Source organism: Sander lucioperca, chromosome 5 (assembly GCF_008315115.2).
Source record: "Sander lucioperca isolate FBNREF2018 chromosome 5, SLUC_FBN_1.2, whole genome shotgun sequence".
NCBI lineage: Eukaryota > Metazoa > Chordata > Actinopteri > Perciformes > Percidae > Sander > Sander lucioperca.
This window is the reverse complement of record NC_050177.1, coordinates 3,970,001-3,990,510: the sequence shown is the minus strand read 5'-3', so window position 1 is coordinate 3,990,510 and position 20,510 is coordinate 3,970,001. Positions and strand designations below refer to the sequence as shown.

General features: G+C 41.0%; 1 pseudogene; it reads left to right on the top strand.

Moving 5' to 3' along the window:
• Positions 1–20,510, top strand: part of LOC116058425 — a 91,856-nt pseudogene that overhangs the window by 56,094 nt on the left and 15,252 nt on the right.

The following is a 20,510-nucleotide window of genomic DNA, read 5'->3' as shown; positions in this document are numbered from 1 at the left end:
ACAGAGCTCTTGGTGGTTGTTGTGTGTACATGACATAACACCTGTTATGAGCTTACTGTATTTCCAACAGATTCAGGTATTTGGGGCAGAGCTTCAGCTTTATTTAACAAAATCATCTTCTAATCTTGGAATCATGTGTGAAAAATAAAACTTGTGGAGGTGTTTACTGTGTGTATCTGCATAGTCTTTGTCAAATGAAATGTCCAACTCCAGGTGGTCAGTTGATGTCCAGAAAAGGAGTCTGCAGCTCTGTAGCCCCAGGCTCATCACTGTCACCTGGATCTGGAAGAAGACATGAAAACAAGGCTCATTCATGTTTTAATGAAGGTTCACAAATATCTGTTAATTAGTTCACACATAAGTAACAATATGTGTGTACCACCTGGAGGTAGTGTCCACTCTGCCCATTGGGAAGAATGAGATCATGTCCATCACTGAAGCAGCTGATGTCACCATTTGGCCCACCAAGAAACTCTGCAAGTGACACGGGACTCTTTTGGGGAACTTAATCTCAAGGAGCTGTGCTGAGTCCAGAACTCCATCTGGGCTGGCTCCAAACCAGGGATGGTCAGGACCAACTACCAGGCCTTTCCTCTCCACAGTGGGCCCTTCAGCCTCCATGGGCTGTATGGCTACGTGCTCATTTTCCAGGGTTTCCTGCAGAACTTTGCAGTTAAGGCGGGCGTTCCTCAGTCCTGTTTGAGTGGCTGTAATGTACTGTCACATCAACACAGTCTGTAGGAAACAAGGTAACGGCCAGTTGTTAAGATACCACCAATCACAACGGAAAGAGCATTTGCTGGCGGTGAGTGTGACTGTCGTTTATTCACATTTAAAGGGATAAATCACCATTTCACTGTCGCGTGCGCGTCGGAGTTTGTCAACAAATGTTTGGGCAGCTGGGGCATGCCCAGCAGAGACGGGGTGAGAGGACTTACCGGAGCCAGTAGCAGAGATAGCGTGGGTGCTTGGGTGCTGCCGCCCCAGGGCCCCGTGCCAATTAGGGGCCCCTCAAACGCCGCCGATCTTGCGTCACTTGAGGAGAATGGGGCCCTCGCCAAGTGACACGTTATTAGCTGAAAGAAGCTAATTACTGCATATGATCTCACGTTGTGATAATCCAGCTCTTCTTACCAGACATATATATAATAGAGCCATGTCAGTTATATAGTGTTATAATCAGCCATGTCAGTTATATGGTGTGGCACTGACTGGGCTCACTTGGCCTGTTCAGCACCATCGCTGTCCATCAGCTGTCTCTGTCCATCAGCTGTCTCTGTCCATCAGCTGTCTCTGTCCATCAGCTGTCTCTGTCCATCATCAGCTGTCTCTGTCCATCAGCTGTCTCTGTCCATCAGCTGGACTGACAAACTGTTTTCTTTGTTCTTCAACACTAACTTGTTAAAATGTGTCTTTGTCTTAATATACACATTATAACATTCATCAGATATTTACTGTTTTCATTTAAAATGACTTGGTAGCAGAGTGATGAAGCTCCCCCCCACTGTACTGAGAGACTAGCTCCCCCCCCACTGTACTGAGAGACTAGCTCCCCCCCCACTGTACTGAGAGCCTAGCTTCCCCCCCCACTGTACTGAGGGTCTAGCCCCCCCCCTGACCGGAGCGTTGGCATATGGCAGCCAGAGAGCATTTCTATATGTTTCTCTGTTCTGTTCTTCACATCAGTGAGGCTTTCTTCTCTTGTTCCTACGAAGTGAATCCATTATTATATATATAACTATGTTATTGTCTGTATGTTATTATATATAACTATGTTATTATCTGTATGTTATTATATATAACTATGTTATTATCTGTATGTTATTATATATAACTGTTATTATCTGTATATTATTATATATAACTATGTTATTATCTGTATGTTATTGTATATAACTATGTTATTATCTGTATGTTATTATATATAACTGTTATTATCTGTATATTATTATATATAACTATGTTATTGTCTGTATGTTATTATATATAACTATGTTATTATCTGTATGTTATTATATATAACTATGTTATTATCTGTATATTATTATATATAACTATGTTATTATCTGTATGTCAGTGAGGCTTTCTCCTCTTGTTCCTACGAAGTGAATCCATGAGGAAGTGACTGAACTATCATCACCTCTCACGGTGGATTCTCACCGTCCGGCTGCTGCTGCCGGTCTTTGAGACACAGCTGTTGTCTGGTTGTTGGAATCACTCCACGCGGTTCACAACACACGGTTAGTTAGTGTAGTTACCACTCCACATGGTTAGTTAGTGTAGTTACCACTCCACACGGTTAGTTAGTGTAGTTACCACTCCACACGGTTAGTTAGGGTAGTTACCACTCCACACGGTTAGTTAGGGTAGTTACCACTCCACACGGTTAGTTAGTGTAGTTACCACTCCACACGGTTATTTAGCGTAGTTACCACTCCATACGGTTAGTTAGGGTAGTTACCACTCCACCCAGTGAGATGACGTGTCCTGTGTTTGATCAGCACCTGTGTGTGTGTGTGTGTGTGTGTAATGTAATGTATAAAGTGGGCTGAGTGTGTGAGACATGAACATAGAAATGAAACTAATAAAATATGTAAACATGTTTTACAGTTTTTGCCCATTGCTTACACACTAAAAACCTCAAAACCTAAACTTCTTGTAGCATTCCTTAAACACAGTGTAACTATACCTTAAACACAGTGTAACATACCTTAAACACAGTGTAACTATACCTTTAACACAGTGTAACATACCTTAAACACAGTGTAACTATACCTTTAACACAGTGTAACATACCTTAAACACAGTGTAACCATACCTTAAACACAGTGTTATCATACCTTAAACACAGTGTAACATACCTTAAACACAGTGTTATCATACCTTAAACACAGTGTAACATACCTTAAACACAGTGTAACATACCTTAAACACAGTGTAACCAGACCTTAAACACAGTGTTATCATACCTTAAACACAGTGTAACATACCTTAAACACAGTGTAACCATACCTTAAACACAGTGTAACTATTCCTTAAACACAGTGTAACCATACCTTAAACACAGTGTAACTATTCCTTAAACACAGTGTAACCATACCTTAAACACAGTGTTATCATAGCTTAAACACATTGTCAACTTTGCACTTTGTTTGCAATTCTTTAACACTTACTGTGAAACACTACACACGTTTTCTTACATTAGACACTTTGTTCAAAAACGAAATCTGCTGTTATCATTGGGAAAACATGCTGAGAACTCTGCAGCATGGAGGCAAGGAGAGTCAGAGTAAGAGGTGAATTATACTGGACGCATCCAAGGTGGTGCGCGCCATCGTGACGTCAAAATGATGTCATATCCTGCCAGCGCATCCGATTTATAGCGCGTGCCCAGCTGTCGCGCATGGCTCTTTTTTTTCCAGCGGCGCGTGACAAAGCGGAAACAGGAGGCCAAACGGGTTCGCAGCCAACCGGATGTCATGGCTCTCAGAGTGACTGCAGGTCTCTCTTGTTAACTGAAGATGAGTTCTTTTATGGTGAATGAAAGGCTTGATGCCACCAAGTAGCTCATCCAATCAAATCGAAGCATTGACGTCAATGCTGCAGCCAGTTATGCCGTTGTTTACTTTTTTCTTCTTCTTCTAGTCCGTAGAAAGAGCAACGTCGGTAGCATTTGCTCATTAGCGCCCTGTTCAGGAGAAGACTGCAACTAGTGTCGCGAGCACCAGCGCAGGTATAAATAGTCACGGCAATCCCATGACCTCACATTTGGACTCGCATGCGGGCCGCGGTTAGTGTAAAACACGCTTAAGAGGAGGACAAAGAGAGAGAGGGAGGAGTCGGACGTGGAAGAGACATCGCCTCTGATGTTGACAAGGTCTTGTGGCCAGATCCCCACCACACACACACACACACACACACACACACACACACACACACACACACAGACACACACACACAAACAAAACAAGTCTGTTTTTTCTCCCAATAATAATTCATCCAGTAATAGTTTATTTGACTGTAATATTGTTCTAAATGTGATGATTTGTGATTCTATTTCTCTTTATTTCTGTAAGAACGTTCTTTGTAAACTCTTGTTTGATTCCTGCAGAAATTCTACTTCTGAGTTTTCCAGAAGACTGAGTCTGAGAATATGACAATAAAAATAGAAACATAAAGACTGCAGTGTTTTCTATAAAGCCATCAGTGTGTTGCTGGTGATATGAAAGAGTAAATCAGATGGTGTTTGTGTGTATGGTTTTGTTAAAGAATTTCATTTTTAGAAAGTAGTGTTAAGTTGTGATTGCAGTGTTTCATGTTGTCATAGATGTGAGTTGTTAATCTCCAGTGCTACGTCTGATTGGCTTGTGTGGAGAGTTTTGACGTAATGAGCCAAATTCTGCAACAAGTGTGTAAGCAATAGGCAGAAACTGTAATGTGTGAATATGATTGGTGGAGCTCTGCTTGTAGTTCCTGATGATGTCACCAGAGGGCGCCATGACATCACCACCAGCTCAGAGATGAAGACTAACTGGGGACTTTGGGTTAGTTGGATTGTTCTTTATTTTGGTATTTCTCTCTAAAATAACAGATGACAACATTACCAATAATCAGTAACATTATAATTCATCATGTCATTGTTTGTTAACAGTTAAAATAACTTTTAACTGAAGTTTAATTTCCTGTTTATCACTGCTGGTTGTTATGAAGAGTTACTGCTCCTCTGATCTCTGTTGGCACAGTGTTTCTGGTTCTACAGGATTCTTTCTGTCTCCTCCTCCTCCTCCCCCTGCTCCTCCTCCTCCTCCTGATGAAGCTGTAACAGGTTGGTTGTGTTGCAGTCAGAGACAAACATGATAAGATGTTTGGGTGTCCCAGAGGTCTTCCAGGTCCAGCTGCAGCGTGAGAAACCCTCCAATCAGAGCAGTCCAGTACGTAAGTCTTTCACTTCTTCATTTTCATCTTGTGTTGAGTTCAGGGAGCAGAGAGTCTGTCTGTTTTCTCTCCACGTTAGTTATCTGCTCAGCCAGCTGCTGGAACTTCACACTGTGCTATTAGTACTTTTACTGCAGTAACATGTCTGAATACTGTAGAAACTTCAGGTAAAATACTGGCCCAAAGGCCAGAGGAAGATCTGACTCCAGTTTAACTATACACTCTAATTCTTGTGTTCTGGTTGATGAGACTAATGACACCAGAACTCAGGAATCCAAACTGAGACGACAGATTAAAGTCAATAAAATTTAGTGAAGTCCAGCATTTAAGGTTACAAAGCTCAATTGTGGGTACACAAGAACAGATCCTAAGTATTCCTGATCGCAGACAAAAAGTGTACGAGGTACAGGTTACCCAGGCTCCATCCAACTGTGGACCTCCACTGATCATTTTCCCTCAACTTTTATGCACTGTTGCTTGAAGGTGTCTCCTCCTCTCCCCCGGGCAGATCTTCCATCTCTTGACACACACACACGCTCCAACCCGTCCCCTTTCACCTCATTGTATGGTACAGTAATGCATATTGTAAATTTCCTGGACTTATTTGGTGCTCATGCTAAAGTTTCTGTGTATTGCAAGTCTATTACAGACACACACACACACACACACACACACACACACTCAATATTACACTCAAGTGACGCTTACACACTCACATTCCTATACTTATATGGAAATTAACCAGTGAGCTAACTAACTGAATGTATACATTGACAGGGGATAGGGATGTTGTTCTCCACATGTCATGCCTACATACGACTCACAGTTATGAGCAACGCTATATTTTACTTTAATACTAAGAATCACTTTCTCTGGGCCGAGCCTTCTCTTCACAGACACGCCCACTCTATGATAATCCATCCAGTTATTATCAGGCAGCTGATGTCCTGCAGGCCTGTCTGCTCTGACGCAGCCTTGTTGGCTGAAAACTTGTTCTGCATCTTTTCAGTGTAGCTCCTCTTGGCTCCTCCTCCTTTAGTCAGAGTTTCTGGTTCTCCAGGATTCTTTCTGTCCTCTTCCTCCTCCTGACGAAGCTGCCTGAGTTCAGCTAGAAACCGGTTAGTTCTGGCTCTCTTGTTGAATGATGAAACACAGTGACGCCCCTTTGGCTCCCAGCCCTCAATGTGCTGTCTGTAATGTGGAGTTCTCTGCTGAGGTTTTCTCTGTTAACGTCCAGAGAACAGAGAAAAGAGAGTCTGTCTGTTTTCTCTCCACGTTAGTTATCTGCTCAGCCAGCTGCTGGAACTTCACACTGTGCTAGTAGTACTTTTACTGCAGTAACATGCAGGGCCGTAGCACAAAATTCTGGGCCCTGTAGAAAGGCATTTTCTATGGGCCCCTCCCCACATCCACAGCTATTCATTCTAGCATCTTTTTTGGGCCCTCCTTACATGAGGGCCCTGGGTACTCAGTCCCCTTATTCCCACCAGTCCGACGCCCCTGGTAACATGTCTCAATACTTGCTTTAATCACAATAATCATCATCTATTGATACATCTCTGCACCTGCATGGTGGAGGCTAGAGAGAGGGGCGAGTTTGGGATCTACATGTTCTGTTGACAGCAAGTTTCACAGAAAACTCAAAGGTGAACAACTCACCACATCCACGTTCATACAGTAGGCCATTTTTCATGCTACTAGATTATGTTGTTTTAGTTTTTTTCTATTTTCAAGTGGAAAATAAATCTGTAAACGCATATCACGGAGTGGAACTGAATTATTCAAACTGTGCGTCATACAAGTGTAGATTGTTCCCTGACTCAGCCTCTCAGCAGCTTACGGAGGTTTCTAAGAAGTGGCTCCTCTTGTTATTGTCCTCCATTTATCTGACAGCGTGTTACTCTGCACATTCACAGTTTACACACAAAGTCTGAATCAGCAGTAAAACATGATGTAATGTTCCAAAGAATCAGCTCTCTCACTGCTACTTCTACATCAAGTACATTTAGTCACAGAGCAGGACGTTGGACAGAGTATTACTTCACCGTGTAGTATTAATAGTTTGGAGTACTTCTTCCACTGCGTCACTGAATCTGTTTAACGATAAAGTTTGTTCATCACATTTTAAACATGTTGGAACTTGTCGTGTGGAAAGTTCCTCGTGTTGCATTCACGGGACGAAGGAAGAACAAACACACACTGACAGAAAGATGACATTAGTCCTGGAGTCTTGTCTCCATTAGAGGACAGAAAGATGACATTAGTCCTGGAGTCTTGTCTCCATTAGAGGACAGAAAGATGACATTAGTCCTGGAGTCTTGTCTCCATTAGAGGACAGAAAGATGACATTAGTCCTGGATTCTTGTCTCCATTAGAGGACAGAAAGATGACATTAGTCCTGGAGTCTTGTCTCCATTAGAGGACAGAAAGATGACATTAGTCCTGGAGTCTTGTCTCCATTAGAGGACAGAAAGATGACATTAGTCCTGGAGTCTTGTCTCCATTAGAGGACAGAAAGATGACATTAGTCCTGGAGTCTTTCCAACAGCCTCTTTCTGACCAAGTAGTTCCAGGAACGTAGTTCTAGGAACAGTCCACTTCTAAACAGATCTACTAACTACTCTCCCCCAAAACTGGTTTTTACATTAGCATTAACACTGGCCAAGTGTCCATAGGGACTATAGGAGGGGTAAGGGAGGGACGCAACCACGGCAACGGTCTTTATAGCGTTGAAATCATGTTGAAATCATGTGTGTGTGTGTGTGTGTGTGTGTGTGTGTGTGTGTGAGTGTGTGTGTGTGTGTGTGTCTGTGTGTGTGTGTGTGTGTGTGTGTGTGTGTGTGTGTGTGTGTGTGTGTGTGTGTGTGTGTGTGTGTGTGTGTGTGTGTGTGGGTGTGTCTGTGACTGTGTGTGTGTGTGTGTGTGTGTGTGTGTGTGTGTGTGTGTGTGACCGTGTGGTTGTGTTTTTGACTGTGTGTGTGTGTGTGTGTCTGTGTGTTTGACTGTGTGTGTGTGTGTGTGTGTCTGTGTGTGTATGTGTGTGATTGACTGTGTGTGTGTGTGTGTGTGTGTGTGTGTGTCTGTCTGTGTGTGTGTGTCTGTGACTGTGTGTGTCTGTGACTGTGTGTGTGTGTGTGTGTGTGTGTGTGTGTGTGTGTGTGTGTGTGACCGTGTGGTTGTGTTTTTGAATCTGTGTGTGTGTGTGTGTGTGTATGTCTGTGTGTTTGTGTGAGTGTGTGTGTGTGTGTGTGTGTGTGTGTGTGTGTGTGTGTGTGTGTGTGTGTGTGTGACTGACTGACTTCAGATCAGAAGATGAGTGGTTTGGAGGAAGAGGAGGACGGAGCAGAGTCTGTAGTATCTGGCTGTCTGTCTATGAAGAGTGACCGGTCTATAACACCTCCTCCATACTTCAGTAATGAACCTGGACCCTCAGACACAAAGTAAGACCACTGATACTAACTCCTATTATGACTCAGTTGCCAATGCCATGTTTTGCCACATTTGTTCCATCTTCCTCTTTGTATCTGTGACAGCTGTCAGTGACCCAGAAAAACTCTCTAATCTAATCTAAGAGGACTAATACACACTTTAAATCCTCCTAATTATTGACAGTAGCAGCAGTTTGTGTGTTTAGAGCTTCATAAAGGGCTAAAAACATTTATAAAAGATTGAAGCGATATGAATAAAAACATGTTGGTGTTTGCAGATTTCAGGACAACAGACAGAGAGCAGATTCTGTAGTATCTGGCTGTCTGTCTATGAAGAGTGACCGGTCCATACATCTTCCTCCAGCCTTCAGTAATGAACCTGGACCCTCAGACACAAAGTAAGAGACTGTTTTACTGTCAGCTGACCTGATGAAGATGAAGACTAAATGTTCGGCTAAAAGATTAATAGTCATGATGCAGAACTATTAGTTCAGATACTGTTTCTAACTCAGATGGATCTTTTCTGGCTTTTAAAGCCTAATATTGAAGTTAATGTATTAAAATTTGCGTCAAATGTGGTATTTATTTTCTCAAAATAAAAAAACTGCCTCTATCATTGTAGTGATGAAGAAATGTTTTCACAGAGAGAGGAAGAGGAGTGATGTTTCTGAGGAGGAGCAGCCGTCCAGATCCAGAACCAGAGCTGGACTGCAGACAGCCAATCAGAGCAGCTCTGAACAAAGTAAGTCTGTCCATCTGTCTGCTGATGTCTTCATGTCTGAACACACCACTGGTTGTTGTAATGCTGAGACATGTGTTGAGTCAGACAGCACAGACTAGGGCTGCACAACATATCATTTTTTATCATTGATTAGCGTTAACTAATGAAATATACACATCAAGAAAGACACTCAGATTTTTTTTGTTAATTATAAGGATAATTTAAGTAACTTCAAAATTAAACTGTCATTCTTTTTGTCTTTTATATTCATTTCAATTTGTTTAACAAAAGAAAGTTGGAAATCATTTCGTTTCGTTTGTTTTTACCTCATCAAGCGTTGTTGTGTTGTATTTTAGCAGAATCCTGAAAGCAGCAGAACTGACAACACTTCATGTTTGTGTGATTATGTATCGTATATATATCAATATTCAACAAAGTTATAGCATAACATGTATTTTCCTTATATATTATGCTGCACTAGTGAAGACATTTAACATAAATATTGTTACAGTTTACGTCCATCTGAAATTTAAATGGATTGTTTTCATATTGGTAATGAAAATAATCATCGGATTGTCAACTTTTCTCTTTCTTGTTCTGTCTCTCACCTTTGTCCTTTTTTAGTGAATGTTGGTCGTCAGAAACATAAGATCAGGCTGAAGGGGACATTTGAACGTGTGACTGAAGGAGCTGAAACAGGAAGTGAAATCCTCCTCAACAGGATCTTCACTGTCCTCTACCTCATAGAGGGACAGAGTGAAGAGGTTAATACCCAACATGAGGTGAGGCAGCTTGAGACAGCTTCCAAGAAGAAGATCCTCCATGACTCTCCAATCAAGTGCTGCGACATCTTTAAAGCCTTACCTGACCAACAGAAACACATCAGAGTCGTTCTGACGAGCGGCGTCGCTGGCGTTGGAAAAACCTTCTCAGTGCAGAAGTTCTGTCTGGACTGGGCCGAGGGTTTGGAAAACCAAGATATCAGTCTGGTGATTCCTCTTTCCTTCAGGGAGCTGAACTTGATCAAAGATGAGCAGTACAGTCTTCTGGAGCTGCTCCGTGTTTTCCATCCAACATTACAGGAGGTCCCAGCAGAGCAGCTAACTGGCTCTAAAGTTCTCTTCATCTTTGACGGCCTGGATGAAAGCAGACTTTCACTGGATTTCAACAACAATGAGGCTGTTTCTGATGTCATAGAGAAGTCATCAGTCAACGTGCTGTTGACAAACCTCATCCAGGGGAAGCTGCTTCCCTCGGCTCGCATCTGGATAACTTCCCGACCTGCAGCAGCCAATCAGATCCCTCCTGCGTGTGTTGACAGGGTAACATAAGTACAAGGCTTTGCTGATGCCCAGAAGGAGGAGTACTTCAGGAAGAGAGTCAGTGATGAAGAGCTCTCCAGCAGAATCATCTCCCATATCAAGACCTCCAGGAGCCTCCACATCATGTCAGTCTTCTGCTGGATCACTGCTACAGTTCTGGACCACATGTTGACTACAGACCAGAGAGGAGAGCTGCCTAAGACCCTGACTGACATGTACTCACACTTCCTGCTGGTTCAGACAAAGAGGAAGAAGCTCAAGTATGCTGAGGGACATGAGACGAGTCCACAGGAGCTGACAGAGGCTGACAGGGAAGTTCTTCTGAAGCTGGGGAGGCTGGCGTTTGAAGAGCTGGAGAAAGGAAACATCATGTTCTACCAAGAAGACCTGGAGCGCTGTGGTCTGGATGTCACAGAGGCCTCGCTGTACTCAGGAGTTTGTTCAGAGATCTTCAAAAGAGGGAGTGTGATCTTCCAGAAAACAGTCTACTGCTTCGTTCATCTGAGCGTTCAGGAGTTTCTGGCTGCAGTCTACATGTTCCACTGTTACACCAAAAGGAACACACAGGTACTGGAGGACTTCCTGAGGAAGAGAGCTATGGATTATGATGATGGTGATTGGGACAATGTTAATTACCCATCCCTGGATGTCTTCCTGAAGAAAGTCATGAAGAAATCTCTTGAAAGTAAAAATGGCCACCTGGACCTGTTTGTCCGCTTCCTTCATGGCCTCTCTCTGGAGTCCAACCAGAGACTCTTAGGAGGCCTGCTGGGTCAGACAGACAACAGTCCAGAAAGCATCCAGAGAGCCATCAACAACCTGAAGGAGATGAACAGTTATGAGATCTCTCCTGACAGAAGCATCAACATCTTCCACTGTCTGACGGAGATGAACGACCACTCAGTCCATCATGAGATCCAAGAGTTCCTGAAGTCAGAGAACAGATCAGAGAAGAACCTCTCTGTGATCCACTGCTCAGCTCTGGCCTACATGCTGCAGATGTCAGAGGAGGTTCTGGATGAGTTGGACCTGGAGAAGTACAACACATCAGAGGAGGGACGACGGAGACTGATTCCAGCTGTGAGGAACTGCAGAAAGGCTCGGTAAGTCCAGATGTGATTATCATTTTAAATCAGTGTGAAGCTGAGACCATCAGTATTAGAGTAAACATACAGACTTTACACACATGAACAATATAAAACTTACACACTATAACAGATAAACCTACTTATTGTAAATAATTCTACATACTCTGCAAATGTCTTTGTTGTCTCAAACGCTGTGAGAATGACACGATGATGATCTTTGTGTTTGTAGCTAAAGTATCTTCTGTCATCATTTAATCACAACAGACAGCCTTTTTACAGTTAATACGGAGTCAGCAGTGTGTTTCTATAATGTGCCTATTTTATATACAAACAAATATGTATTATCTGTGATCTGCTGAACTAACATCACATGAAGTTTAAGCTTTTGCATAATAACTTTCAGTTAGTTATTTTTATCATATTTTTATGAGCAGATTCTGAACTATTTCATTTTAAGGAAGTTCATTTTCACATTTCATATAATATCTATCAGTGCTAGTTTGAATAATAGATTTTTCTGATTTAAATTGATTTTCATTTGAATCATCCAATATGGATAGATAAAATCCAGAATTGGTTTCTGTCTGTATAATATATGAAACTAGAAGACCTAAGGAATCCATTGGTATCAACTATGTCATGCTAGCTGTCGGAAAGTTTAGATAACGCTCCAAAGATACATTACAAGAAAGGAAGTTGTATCACCAAGGTTTCTTCCTAAAAGGAGTTTTTCCTCGCCACTGTCGCACTAAGTGCTTGCTCTTGGGGGAATTACTAGAATTGTTGGTTCTTTGTAAATTATAGAGTGTGGTCTAGACCTACTCTATCTGTAAAGTGTCCTGAGATAACTATTGCTATGATTTGATACTATAAATAAAATTCAATTGAATAAAAGTACATTAAAAGGTAACTACGTTTTTTTCAACCTTGCCCCCATTTGCCCATGCATTTGTGTCTAATAGACTGATGTGGCCAAAAATCTTTGAATTTGGTCCAGTATTGAGGGAGATCACAATGACGAGCCGGTGTGAACCGAGCAACAATGTAACCTAATGGGGCAATTGTGAAGCCTTGCTCTTTTTTGCTACTGACAGGCTCAGATTGTTGCTAAAAGTGTCTGACAACATTATAGATCTCAGGACTTGACTTCTTGTCTGAAGACAGCGGTGTAGAGAATGAAACACGAGACGAGAAAAAGGTGTTCAGGTAGTCTGTTGTTACGGAGTAGGATACAGAAATCATAGGCTCCTGTTATCTAAATGATTTTCAATATTTAAATGATTTTGACTACACGGAATCACTTTCATAAAAAAGTAAGGTTCAAAATTGCCCCATTAGGTTACATTGTAGCTTCATTCGTGCCGGCCCGTCATTGCGATCTCGTTCAATACTAGACGAAGGTTAAAAAAACAATGGTAGGTACCCTTTAATGTAACTGCTTTGGGGTAAATTCTTGATGTAAACATTGAGACTTTAATAATAGAGACAGAGGCAAGTCCCATCGGGCGGAAAACATCTCTCTGCTCTGTTGACTTGTATTGTGTGAAGGTTTCCTCCTCTTTGTTCCGTCTGCTAGAAAAACAACAGAAACATGTCTAAAAGCTGCTCTGTGGTGATATTCACTACCAAAAGGCTTAATAAACCAGAAGTTAAGTTTTTATAAGCTGCCGACCTTAAAAACTGAGCTTTTATGAAGAAAAAAGTGGATACAGACGTGACGAATCAGTGGAGAGAATGGGAAGAATTTAGGATCCCACAGCATCATCTCCCGATTGCGGAGGGGTCGACGGTGAAAGCTCAAGCTCAAATATCTCTTGATTTGGTTGCCGCAATTTGGAAAGGCACAAACTCGAACCATTTTCTCATATTAGTCCTGATCTAACTCCAAGCTCCGTCTGTCAGCTCTGTGAGCTCCTCCCCCTGCTGCCGTTGCTAGGTTACCTAGCTGTTGAACTCTTGAACTGCAGCTCTGCTCGCTCCACTGTGGTGTCAGGTTACAGCTTGTTGATACATACGCGTTACTATGGAAAGAACCTCGGCAAATCGTTTTTTTGTGGAAAAAATGCATTTTGGAATATTGGATTGTATGAGATCGGCATTCGACTAGTGTGGGCTTCACCATAAACCAGGAAATAAACAGAGGTATTGATTAACACAACTTTTATGGCTTTCTGTCACATCTACTGCAGTCAAATTCGCTATGTTCCCTTGGAAGGAATAACTGCACATGGCTAAGCACTTGTAATGGCATTTCGAGCATGTTTAGAGGCTAAAAACACGTTTAAAACTTGCCCTGTTTAAGCCCTGTTTCAGCCTGTTGGGTGCTAACGCTAGCAGGAGGATAACTCGGTGTAGGCAGCACCAATTGGTTTCGTTTTTCTCGCTACTGACAGTACTCCTAATTTACAAACAACAGAGCTACAGGTTGGAATCGACCGGAATTCTCCTTTAACTTACAGATAGAAGCAGAGAGTTCCCCTCCGGTGAGCATGGCTTTCAGAGTATGACGTGATGCGCTCTGTCTCTATGCAGCAGGTTAGAGGGAACCTTGTACAACTGTATCATCTCTTTCATATCCAAGCTAAATCAGTTTTACAACTGAAATATCCTAAATAAACATTGAAATTGTGAATCAGAATCAAATCTATCAGGAAATTAGAGGCGATACCCAGTCTCTCTCAGTTCCACTGGCAGGGTGTTCCACATCTTTGGGGCATAGACACAACAAGCAGCCTCCCCTGCTCTGGAGTTACAGCGAGGGATGGTTAAAAGACCACTGCCTGTGGATCTGAGGGTTCTTGCTGGTTCATATATAATGCGCATGTCTCTAATATACTGAGGTGCAAGGCCATTGAGAGCTTTATATACTAGGAGCAGAATCTTAAAATCAATTCTAGCCTTTACTGGGAGCCAGTGTAAAAGTCTAAGGACAGGTGTAATATGTTCAAACTTCTTTGTTCCAGTCAGAACGCGTGCAGCTGCATTTTGAATTAATTGTAATCGCTGCACAGTTGATTTCGGAATACCAGTGAAAAGACCGTTACAGTAATCTAATCTACTTGTTATAAAAGCGTGTATCAATTTTTCAGAGTCTTCCTTTGACAGAAAGCCCCTTAATTTAGAAATATTTTTAAATTAGTAGAAGGCTGATTTTGTGACTTGATTGATATGACGCTTAAATTTAAATCACTGTCTAATATAACACCCAGATTTCTCGCTTCGCTTTTGCTCTCTAGAGACAGAGAACTGAGATAGGCCACAATTTTCTGTCTTTGAGCCTTAGCACCAAAGATAAGTATTTCAGTTTTATCCTTGTTTAGTTGTAAGAAGTTCTCTGACATCCACATGTTGATATCACAAATACAATTTATTAGGGAGTGTATGGGATGCATGTCATCAGGAGTTAATGATATGTATAGCTGTAAATCATCTGCATAGTTATGGTAATTTATGTTGTGTTTCTTTATAACATGTGCAAGTGGGAGCATGTAGAGATTAAACAATAATGGTCCAAGAATTGAACCTTGGGAAACTCCACACATAATGGCCCTTTTGTCAGAGACAAATTCCCCAATGGACACAAAAAATTGTCTATCCAACAGGTAAGTTCTAAACCAGTTTAAGAATGGACCAGACAGGCCAACCCATGTTTCTAATCTATGTAATAAAATCTGATGTTCAACGGTGTCAAAGGCGGCACCGAGGTCCAGAAGCACAAGGACAGATAATTTATTAGAATCAGTGTTTATATGCAAATCATTCACAACTTTAATAAATGTGGTTTCTGTGCTGTGATGAGGCTGAAAGCCTGATTGATAATTATCCAGAAGGTTGTTTAACATTAGATAGTTGGTGAGCTGAAAGGAAACCATTTTTTCTATTATCTTGCTGAGAAATGGCAGATTGGAAATGGGCCTATAATTACAGACGACTGTTGTGTCAAGATTGCTCATCTTCAGTAGTGGTTTAATGACAGCTGTTTTAAGTACTGCAGGAAATATGCCTGATTTAAGAGATGAATTTACAATATCTAATACCTCATGTGCTAAACAGTTAAAAAAATGGGGAGGGGAGAGGGTCCAAGCAGCAGGTAGAAGACCTGAGCTGTCCAACAATGTCATTTAATTTTTTAAGGTCAATGGGGAGAAAATGATTCATGGTAGCAATCATATTCCTGGAGAACTGGTGGGTAGGATGAATTTTAGATCTTGATGCACTAATATTCTGTCTGATAACTATAATTTTGTTGGTGAAAAAAGTAGCAAATTCTTCACATTTATCAGTAGAAAGCATCTCTGATGGAGTTGTAGATGGTGGATTAATAATTCGATCAAAAGTGGAAAAAAGCACTTTACTGTTGTTGATATTTTCAGTAATGATTTTAGAGAAGAAAGACTGTCTGGCCTGTTTCATCTCTTTATTGATTAAGTTTATTCTTATATATATGCCATAGTGAACATGGAGTTTGGTTTTTCTCCATTTGCGTTCTGCCTGGCGACACTCTCTCTTACTCTGCCTAACAACCGCTTCATTTCTCCATGGGGCTTTTTTTTCTATGAATTTGGTTATAACAGGTGCAATGTTATCAATGATATATCGTGTTTTAGAGTTAAAGTTTTTTACAGGATCCTCAATTAATGGTGCCATAGATAATGGTGAGTTATTTACAGTGTTCATAAAGGATTCAATAGTAACATTGGTAATGATCCGTTTTTTAACTGTTCGGGTAACTTTCTGCTGTACAGGAAAAGAAGACACATCAAAGAAAATGCAACAATGATCTGAGATAGCAACATCCACCACACAGGGCACACTAATATTTAGTCCTTTTGATATGACTAAGTCTATAGTATGCCCCTTATTGTGGGTGGGTCCAGACACATGCTGAATTAAGTCAAATGCCTCTAATAGGGAGATAAAGTTTTGAGCATCGGAGTCACTCGCATTGTCTACATGAATATTAAAATCACCTAAGATAATTATGCAATCATAGTCAGTAGAGACCTTAGACAGTAGCTCAACAAAGTGATCTTGAAAACCATATTTGGATTTTGGTGGTCGATAGACAGTAATAATTAAGAGCGGAAAAACCACAATTGATCTATATAGCAAGGTGTTCAAAAGATGCATTATCCCCCAGTGTGATTTCCTTGCAACTATAATTTTCAGAGAAAACAGCAGCTATTCCACCGCCTTTCTTATCAGGTCTAGTGGTGTGAACGAATTTAAAATTTGGAGGTGCTGCCTCAATGAGTGAAACTGAAACATTTTTGTCCAGCCAGGTCTCAGTTAGTAGAGTGAAATCCAAGTTATGGGTGCTGATAAGATCATTAACCAAGAATGACTTGTTAGTCAGTAATCTGACATTTAATAAAGCCATTTTCATTGTCCGAGATGAATGGTTTTGCGGGGGATTTAAGGTTGAAGTCTGAACAGGTAACAAATTGTTTTGATTTCTGTGTGTTACACGGACCTTTCTGAATGTCGGCATATGGTTTATTAGTACAGGAATTTTTTTGACCGGGTGACAGTCATTGATATTGCTAAAACGAAGCGAACTCACCAGATATGATGATAGATGAGGCCGATAGGGGGAGCTATTGGGGATAACAGTAGATGTTGTCATTGTAAGTGGACTGTCAACTTCCTGGGAGGGAATTTCATTAACACTAAAGGCAAGATGGGCAGAGAAAATAGCAGCAGACAGCACCATGGTTTTTTATTGAATGTGTGTATTTATCTCGTGATTTACTGAGACATCAGCTGATCACACAGTCAGCTGCTGGGACGACCTCCAGGTTCATTCTGCCAGTAAAGGAGAGCTCAGCAGGTTCACCTCAGTGGTGGGATTTTATCTTCCTCAAGCTCAGAGAAGTGAGTTGTAGTAAAACTAAATGCAAGTCTGCAGTCTTATTTTTTTAATTAAAAAAAATCCAGAATGGATCTCTGTCTGTATGGCATGGCCATTTTTGAAAGGGGTCCCGTGACCTCTCACCTCAACATATCTGAATCTCACGTCAGACACTTGTGAAGGTGCTTTTTGATCAAATGTGATAGTCTGTTTTATAAGGATAAAAGTTTCAGATTTGATTATTCTTTAAATGTTGTTTATTATCTGTCATCACAGGATTATTAACTGTGCACTCTCTGAGACTGACTGTGAAGTCGTGGCCTCAGCTCTGAAGTCCAACCCCTCCCATCTGAGAGAGCTGGACCTGAGTTGCAACGACCTGAAGGATTCAGCAGTGGAGTGTCTGCGTGCTGGACTGCAGAATCCAAACTGTAGACTGGAGACTCTGAAGTCAGTTCATGTATTGTGCTGACATACAGTGTATAACTCACTAGGGCTGTTGGAACAAATTCCGAAAGTCAAATTTAATTTGAATAGTAAAACTATCAATTCTATTTTAATGCTGAAATTGCTATTCAAATATTATTCTTTATAAATATGTTGGCTAATGTTTTTCACGATTTTTGCCTTGGTCTACCCGCATGCTTTTTTTGTCACGTCTGATGAACAATAGGTTATGTTTTTAGGACTAGGTGAAACAATTCCCTGTTTAGAACCTGAGGTATGAGTTGTGACGATGCATCCATCGGAGTGGTTTCCTCGCTGTGGTGGTGACAGGTCTGGTTGAGTGGATTGAGAATGGGGTTTTTAGCTTCATTGGGGTCATCAGGTGGTCACCCTCCTTCACTGGTGTTTCAATGATAGGCCCACGACACCTCCAGACAGCTCATCGGCAGCAACTGGCGTCCCAGGTGTGCCCCCCCTCTGCTTTCAACCCTTACGTTCCGCAGGTGTTATTAGGGAGTCCAGGTGGAGTCACCACTTTTCACCCATAGCCATCGACTTGCTTCTTCTGCTGCACATGGGGCTTTGATGGTTTGGCGTAGGGTTTGGCCTCACACTCCCAATTCCTTAAGCAGCCTGATGGTTGACTTGCCCATGAAGAAACTTCAGTCATGCTTACGAACCTCGGCACCAGCGCATCGGTCCTAGCCGCATCACTGTCGTGCCGAAAATGACATTAAATCAAATTCTCGTCTAATATTGCTTACTTCAGTCACGATTAATTATCATGTTTCCAACTTGACTTGTTTAGAGTAGATATTTAAACATGCTGAGAAGGGATTTCATATACTGTATCACCAAAATTCCAGACTCAACATATAAACCCAATCGTTATTGGTCTTCTTAAATGATATTTCTCTAAACATTAAGCTTTATTCAATTTAAACCGCCCTTCTCATGTCAGGATTTAAAATTAAAAAATTGGGAAATCTTTGAATGTTTTGTAAAAAAAACGGACTGTAAAAAGGCACTCGTCTTACTGCTGTCTCACCGCCGGCTGCTCATAGAGAACAATGTTATTTCTCCAGGTTGGAGGACGCCTCATTTTGATGAAAATGAGTTTGTAGCTCGTTGTTAACCTTACTGTTAGAAAAGATGCATCGTTTGTGAGTTAATAACATTTTGCTATAGAGTAATTGATCCCGGAAGTTTGAATCTGTGAATATCTTTCTAATTTCGCTCACTTTTATAAAACCGAGGGCACGGATTACAAATCCGTGCTCACAGTTTATGAAACCGAGGGAACGGATTATGAATTCGTGCACACGGTTTACAAATCCGTGCTCACAGTTTATGAAACCGAGGGAACGGATTATGAATCCGTGCGCACGGTTTACAAATGCGTGCTCACAATTTATGAAACCGAGGGAACGGATTATGAATTTGTGCGTACGGTTTAGTTTTTTTTTCTCAGCTGACCCCAGGGGGGCTCCGTAGGATAGTGTAAGAACACAACTCATAAAAAATATATATATAGGTATGGGTTTTTTTAGACATTTTAATATAGAAATGTTACATATGGTACCTTTTAAATATTCTGATATCTTTCAACAGGAGTTAAATATAACTTGTTTCCTTGCTGTTGTCTCTCCAGACTGAGTGGCTGTAACCTGTCAGAGAGAAGCTGTGAAGCTCTGTCCTCAGTTCTCAGCTCCCAGTCCTCTAGTCTGAGAGAGCTGGACCTCAGTAACAACAACCTGCAGGATTCAGGAGGGAAGCTAATCTCTGTTGGACTGAAGAGTCCACACTGCACACTGGAGACTCTCAGGTCAGATCAAGAACAATATTCTTTGAAAACAAAGTATTGAAAAATATTTTGTAAACATTCAAAAGATTTGAATGTTTCCAATGTATTTTATTCTGATTTAGAATCACTTCATTAAGAATGATTCAGATTCTTTTTACTGTCATTGTAAATGAATACAACGAAATTCCATTGAACCAAGTGAGGACGGCGCTCAAGCAATACATTTGTTTAAAAAATGAAACATGACATATGAACTGTGGCTGAGATCCAGAAATAATTAATGTTTTAATATCATGCGATTTTGGTTAATGGACATTTGCTTATTCCTGATTATACAACAAGTAGATCCGACCAGACAATCTGATTGGATCACGTCAGCTGTTTGTATCATATCAGCTGCTTGGATCACATCAGCTGTTCGCGGACGTATAGTAGCTAAATCTATCCATGAAAAATATATTTCTTTAAGTAGATATAGTTATAAACAGATTAAGTTAGCCATACAGTTTTGTGTTTATATGTGTGATAGTTGTTTGGAAAATTCCATGATCTCTATCGTTACAAAGCTAACATTAGCTTAAGATGACAAATCCTCTCTGTTGCTTTTTTTATTTTGAGAGTGCATTGCCCCACAGTTTGATTATAACTTTTATTTAGTTGGTAACCGTTGTTGTATAATCACTTTATTACACAAGAGGGTTTGATTTAACATCATATTATCACTTCAGCCAGCGCCTCGGTCCTAGATGCATCACTGTTGTGCCAATAATGATGTTAAATCAAACCATCTTGTGTAATATTGCTTAATTCAGTCATGATTAATTATCACGTTTCCAACTTGTTTAGAGTAGAGCATCAGATATTTAAACATGCTGAGAAGGGATTTCATATACTGTATCACCAAAAGTCCAGAC